At 52.6% G+C, this 7,337-nt stretch overlaps 1 pseudogene; it reads right to left on the reverse strand.

Annotated features, from left to right (window-relative positions):
* The window catches only part of LOC125427887, a 30,036-nt pseudogene extending 23,363 nt beyond the window's left edge, over window positions 1-6,673 (reverse strand).
* Window positions 6,674-7,337: the final 664 nt, after the last annotated feature.

Below are 7,337 nucleotides of genomic sequence, written 5' to 3' on the forward strand. Positions count from 1 at the left end.
GAATAAGAATAAGAATAAGAATAAGAATAAGAATAAGAATAAAGAATAGGAGGGAGGGAGGAGGAGTCATTTTGGATTTCTATCCCCCCTTTCTCTCCTGTAAGGAGACTCAAAGGGGCTAACAATCTCCTTTCCCTGCCCCCTCCCACAACAAACACCCTGTGAGGTGGGTGGGAGCTGAGAGAACTGTGACGCTAGTCCAAGGTTACCCAGCTGGCATGTGTTGGAGTGCACAAGCTAATCTGGTTCCCCAGATCAACTTCCACAGCTCAAGTGGCTGTGAGGAATCAAACCTGGTTCTCCAGATTAGAGTGCATCTGCTCCTAATCACTGCACCATGCTGGAGCTCCTTCGTGGCCTCCCATCCAAGTGCTAACCATGACCCCGCCTGCTTAACTTCCGAGATTTGGTGAGAACCAGCTACTATCCAGGTCAAGACAAGAAATGAAAAGGGGTGGTTCCCCCATTGTCTGCTCCTGCTTAGTGACTTCTTTGGTGGTCTCCCATCCAAGGACTCCCGCACGGACTGACCCTATTAAGCTTTCCGATCAGACAGGATGAGATTTAGTCTGGGCCATCCAGTCACCTACGTTGTTCGTGGAAACAACAAAACCTGCAAAGCGGCTCCAGATCTCAGCCAGCCGTGCCAAAATCCGTCGAGAGCAGCCTGGGTTGCCCTCCGAGTGTGAGAAAGAAGCCACACCGTAGCAGGGAGTCATCCTAACCTGCGGGGGAAAGATGCGTAGGGATAAACACGGTCTGATCCACCCGAAGAAGCGGCAAGAAACGTTTGTGGGCTTGCTATTACTGCGCACGTTGGGCGAGAGGTCGGGTATTGCTCGCCAGTGATGTGGGGGAAGGAGTCCTGGACTGCAGGGCTGGCGCGTCGGGGAGGCTAAGAAACTTGACTGGGAAGGAAAAAGCCCCGTGCTGCTGAGGGGCCAAGCAACAGGAGGAGGGGGCTTCCTGCCTGAACAACCAGCGTGGTGTAAGTGGTTAAGAAGCAGGTGGATTCTAATCTGGAGATTCCCCACTCCTCCACCTGAGTGACAGAGGAAGCTTAACTGGTGAACCAGATGTGTTTCCACACTTTTACATTCCTGCTAATTGACCATGGGCTGATCACAGTTCTCTCCAGAACTCCCTCAGCCCCACTTGCTTCTAAGGTGTCTGTTTTGGGAAAAGGAAGGGAGAGGAGCTTGTAAGCCACCTTGACTCTCCTTACAAAAAAAGAAAGATGGGATGTAAAAATCCAAACTTCTACATTCCTGCTGGGTGACCATGTGATAGTCACAGTTCTCTCAGAACTCTCTCAACCCCACCCGCCTCCACAGAGACATGTGTCTCCTTCCAGGAGAGAAAGGTGGAGTATAAATTAAAAATAATGCCATTAAAAAAAATATGCGGTTAAAAAAATATGCAAATGAGGGCAGACAAACATGTGAACTGGTTTGCCAGAGAAAAGTTGGGATAGATGTTGCTAGAGGCAGAAGCAGTGAGCGGAGACCGTTTTGAGAAGCAGAATAGTACAGTGTTCTTCAGTGTGTGGCTGAGAGGCAGCTTGCTCTATGTGCCAAGCGCAGGGGTTTTCAGCGTGATGCCGCGTACCATGATGCTACCATACCTTTCCTGAGGTGCTTGAAGTGTTTTTAGAACAAAGGTGGGGCCAGATGGCGCTTCTGATTGGAGATTTCAAGTTGCTCCAGCTGCAGCTGCCACATCACAAGAATAGGTAACCCTGTGGGAGTCTGTGGTTGGCTCCGCCTACGTGTGTCAGTGGTTGGTTCTGCCTTGCCTTGTGGTAGGGAACAAAGCTTGTTTTCACTGCTGCTCCAGAGACTAGGATAGGAGTCATGGGTTCAAGGTGAAGGACAAGAGATTCCACCTAAACATCAGGAAAAACAGTCAGGGCTGTTAGACAGTGGAATGCACTATCTCGGAGTATGGTGGAGTCTCCTTCTTTGGAGGTTTTCGAACAGATGGCCATCTGTCCGGGAATTACTATGATTATGTGTTCCTGCTGTACTGGGGATTAGACTGGATAGCCCTTAGGGTCTCTTCCAACCAGTGATATAGGTATAGATTTTTGTATGAGGCTGGACTAGAGAGACCTTCACTGGTCAGATCCAGCAGGGCTCCCTCTGAGAGGTTCTTATCGGGGGGGGAAGGTCTTGGCCTCTCTGCCCTGTTGTTGGCCCCTCAAGGAGAACTGGGTGGCCACTGTGTGTGAGGAACTGGATGCTGGACTAGATGGATCCCTCACTGGTCTGATCCAGCAGGACTCTTACCATGGAAGCCTTTGCCCTGTTGTTGGACCTCAGAAGAGGCACTGGTTGGCAGCTGTGTGAGATGGGAGGCTGGACTAGATCGGAATTGCAGGGAACCTCGCGGCTCTCAGATGTTCAGGGACTACAATTCCCATCAGCCCCTACTGGCATGGCCAGGTGGCAATGCTGACAGCTGATAGGGTGCTAGTTCCCCTGGTCTGATCTGGCAAGGGGCTCTTTTGAGGGTTCTTACCATGGAAAGGCCTTGGCCTCTGTTCCCCTGTTTTTGACCCTCAAGGAGAACTGGTGGGCCACTGTGTGAGATGAGATGCTGGACTAAATGAACCCTACTGGTCTGATCCAGCAGGGCTCTTCTGAGGTTCTTCTGAGGGGAAGTCTCTATGCCTTGTTGGTGGACCTTCAGAGGAACTGGTTGGCAGCTGTGACAGATAGGATGCTGGACTTGATGCACCCTCCCTGGTCTAATCCAGCAGGGTTCTTCTGAGGTTCTTCCCATGGAAAGGCCTTGGCCTCTGTTCCCTGTTTTTGACCCTCAAGGAGAACTGGTTGGCCACTGTGTGAGGCAGGATGCTGAGACTAGATGGACCCTCACTGGTCAGATCCAGCAGGGCTCCTCTGAGGAGTTCTTACCATGGAAGCCCTCAGCCTCTTTGCTCTGTTGTTGGACCTCCAGAGGAAGTGGTTGGCTGCTGTGTGTGTGTGTGAGAGATGGGAGGCTGGACTAGAGGGACCTTCACTGGTCTGATCCAGCGAGGCTCTTCTCCCTGTTCTTATGACAGTTTTTTCTCAGGTCTTGAACAGCAGGGAGCAGTTTTTGTTGGATGCTGGAAGCCACGGATCTGTCCTTTTGAGCTGGGAAACTTCTCCTAAGCAGGGGGAAGAGGGTCCTGCCCCAAGGAGCGTCGGCTTCTCTTGCCTTCAGAGACTCCCTCTCTTAGCCAAAGGGTGGGACAACATCTCTAGCTACAGGGACACTTCCAGGATATCTCTCTCCACCAAGGATTTCTCTCCATCCCAAAAGGTCTTGATTCCCTCTCTTGGGATGGCAGGACTATATCAGTGCTCAAACATGGGCTCAGGGGGCAGCAAGTAATGTCTGTGTGTCAAAGGGGATCAGAAGAGGAACCCCAGAGGGTAGTTCCACGGCACTCTAGCGCACCCCTGAGGGCACAATCATTTCATGCTACCCTCCCAAGAACTGTCAAGAATGCAGTTCAAGCTGTGCATGCTAATATCATTGCTATGAAGTCTTCTGAGACACCCCGGGACTGACTTCCTTGTTATGTTTGCTTAAGAGTTGTAGTCCAGGGGTGGGGAGAGGGACAAGGAATCGAAAAGGAAACTCGCCCAATGCAGACAGGACCAGGAGCATTGGGGCTGGTGGTCTCTTGCGCAGCTGAAGCAGGTGGTCTCTTGCTCACGGGGGGGTTTCTCTGTGGGGGCAAAAGAGGAAAGAGTGATTAGCCAGACTGCCAATGGGCCGGCGCTCTCTCTCTGCACCATTCAGATCTTTGTTTCAGACCTCCGGGGGCCCAAGAACCTTGCCGAGAGGAAGTTAGCGGGGAGGTGGGCCTGCCCCAGTTGAGCTCACCCTCTCTGGCCTGGCAGAGGGCCAGTGGCGTGTTCCTGAATCCGGTTAAAAGCGGCCCCTAAAAATAGGGCATTCAAAAGCTTAAACAAGATTATGCAGCAGCTCCGGAAACCCGCGCTGGCTGGGTGGGGCCCGGCAGGCTCAGCGTTTTCACCAGCTTGCAAAGTTCCCTCCCGGCCGCTGGCGGCTGCTCATTCATTCTGCACAAATTGTTCCACCACGCCTCGCCTTCGAGGCTGGGCCGGGCGCACCTGGGCTTGAATGCTGCCGTCTGGCTCCACCAGGGACCAGCTTGACGGGACAGTGGAGCCGAGAGGCAGATCAGTCACTGAAGGAGGGGCTCAGCAGCAGAGCATCTGCTCGGCGTGCGAAAGGTGCCAGGCTCAATCCCCGCCATCTGCAATACAGGACCAGGCAGGAGAGGACGGGAAAGACCGGCTGCCTTAGACCCTGGAGAACGGCTGCCAGTCTGAGTAGACAAGACTTAGATGGACTGAGTGTTTGGTTCATGCCTGTTTGAGCATGGCTCAGTGGCAGAACATGTGGAAGGTCCTAGGTCCGTGGTGGCGAACCTTTGGCACTCCAGATGTTCATGGACCACAATTCCCATCAGCCCCGACCAGCATGGCCAATTGGTGGCGAACCTTTGGCACTCCAGATGTTATGGACCACAATTCCCATCAGCCCCGTGGTGGCGAACCTTTGGCACTCCAGATGTTATGGACCACAATTCCCATCAGCCCCTACCAGCATGGTCAATTGGTGTAGCTTTGGCACTCCAGATGTTATGGACCACAATTCCCATCAGCCCCTACCAGCATGGCCAGTGGTGGCGAACTGCTGGCACTCAGATGTTATGGTTCCACAATTCCCATCAGCCCCAGCCAGCATGGCCAATTGGTGGAGAACCTTTGGCACTCCAGATGTTATGGACCACAATTCCCATCAGCCCCTACCAGCATGGCCAATTGGTGGAGAACCTTTGGCACTCCAGATGTTGTGGACTGCAATTCCCATCAGCCCCAGCCAGCATGGCCAATTGGTGGAGAACCTTTGGCACTCCAGATGTTATGGACCACAATTCCCATCAGCCCCTACCAGCATGGCCAATTGGTGGAGAACCTTTGGCACTCCAGATGTTATGGACCACAATTCCCATCAGCCCCTACCAGCATGGCCAATTGGTCATGCTGGCGAAACGATAGTAGCATCTAGTAAAATTAACCACCATAATCCCCTAAGTTCAATCCACGGCAGATCCAGTTGAAAGGACCAGGCAGGGCATGATCTGAGAGACTTTCCTCCTGAGACCCTGGAGAGCAGCTGGTGGTTTGAGTAGGTGGGGGGCTGACCTGGACTAGATCAAAGTTACAGTTTTAGCATAAAGCCAGCTTCAGGATAAAGGCCATTTCTTTGGGAGGAACTGGGCTATGGAAGAGCGTGTTGTGCCCAAGGACCAATCAGCACAGCTTGCTTGGAGCCAACAGGAAGCAGCCATTGTTAGAAGCATCCCAACCAGAAGTAACGATTGTTGAAGGCAGAAACCCTTTGGGATGGGTGTTTGAGCCATGGGGCCAGGTTGAGCCTCCATCTGTGCGAGGCGGGAGCCACAGTGGGGTACCCAGCCCTGCCCTTTACGTTTTCTAACCTGAGACCTTCAAACCTCAGGTGTGAAGGTACACAACAGGCTAATTGCCATTGGAAACTATCCAGGATATGTGCTGGAGAATATCCCCTTGGAGCAACAGACTGGCCGGCTTCCCACTCATCTGCTTTTCATGGCACCAGAATTTGCGCCTTGAGGGCCAAATGCACCATTTCGTTCAAGCTCCGTTTTAGATCCAGAAACGGGCATGAGCGGGGAGGGCCAGGAGCCCCAAATCCTTTTCCTACCACTTCCTCTCTACTTCCTCTCTCTACGGCACAGGTGTCAAATTCGCGGCCCTCCAGATGGTATGGACTACAGTTCATAATCCCCTGCCAGCATGATGTTGGCGGGGATGATGGTGTAATCCAACATCATTAGGCATTGGTGGCGAGCCTTTGGCACTCAGATGTTATGGACTACAGTGCATCAGCCCTTCCAGTGGCCCGGTGGCCGTACTGGCGAGACTTGATATAAGAACCGCCATCCCCAGCCTTTTGAGCCTGTGGCCACTTCTGTCACAGCATGGTGGGCACTGACACAAAATGGCCGCCACAGTTTACGTTCACTTACGGAGAGAAAAATCTTTGTGCTGTGATAGCAGCTGCTGCCCAAGCAATTAAACAAAAAAAAACATCTGCCCTGCCAATCAGGTCTCCGATGGCCAATCAGAAGTCTTGCTGGGCAAAAGACTCTGCTCACCTTGCCCACTTTCTGAAAACATTTCACAGAAACCAGGACAGGTGAGCACCATATTGGGGAGCGCAGCTCTAAGGTCCTCCCCCCCCCCCCCCGCTTATTTTGGCACGTTCTTGGAGACTGAATACAGAGGTAGGAATGAAGGCCTACCCTACCCTCCACTGAACAGGAGTTGAAAATCTCTCTCCGCACCTTCCCGCTTTCTTGAGGGCTTACTCATCCCAGAGTATGGATCATGCCTGCTAATTTCTCAGTGAGGCACAGACTGGCCAGCGGCTGATTAAGCAACCAACCCCCCATCACTGTACATACTGCCACGGCCTGCAAAGGTAAAGTCTCAGCAGATTCCACAAGAGAAGGTTCCACGTCACACCTGATCAGCCCACCCTTCCGAGTACAGCCAGAGAGGAGGCTCCTCTGAGAGCCAATGGTGGTCTTCAGTAGTGGCATAGGAGCTTAAGAGCTCGTGTATCTAATCTGGAGGAACCGGGTTTGATTCCCGGCTCTGCCGCCTGAGCTGTGGGGCTTCTCTGGGGAATTCAGATTAGCACCTGGCACTCCCACCGCGCCAGCTGGGTGACCTTGGGCTAATCCACCGAGGAGCTCATCTCAGCCCACCTACCTCACAGGGTGTTTTGTTGGGGAGGGGCAAAGGAGATTGTCAGCCCCTTTGAGTCTCCTGCAGGAGAGAAAAGGGGGATATCAATCCAAACTCTTCTTCTTCTTCATGGAACCATGAAGTTGACAGATTCCCCAATAATGGTCATCAGAGGTCTCCTCTGCGTACACTGAGCATCTGGAAGTTTCAGATCAGTTAAGGCCATAGGAACATCATCAGAGCCCAGCTGGATCAGACCAGTGAGGGTACATCTTGTCCAGGCCCTCCTCACATACAGTGGCCAACCAGTCCTTCTAAAGAACCAACCACAGGGCAGAGAGGGCAAGGCCTTCCCCTGATGAGAACATCAGAAGAGCCCTACTGGATCAGACCAGTGAAAGTCCATCTAGCCTAGCATCGTATTTCACACAGGGGCCAACCAGCTCTTCTGGAGGTCCACCAACAGGACAAAGAGGCTGAGGTCTTCCCTAATAAGAACACCTGAAGAGTCCTGCT

Source organism: Sphaerodactylus townsendi, linkage group LG03, assembly GCF_021028975.2.
Source record: "Sphaerodactylus townsendi isolate TG3544 linkage group LG03, MPM_Stown_v2.3, whole genome shotgun sequence".
In the NCBI taxonomy this organism is placed as follows: domain Eukaryota; kingdom Metazoa; phylum Chordata; class Lepidosauria; order Squamata; family Sphaerodactylidae; genus Sphaerodactylus; species Sphaerodactylus townsendi.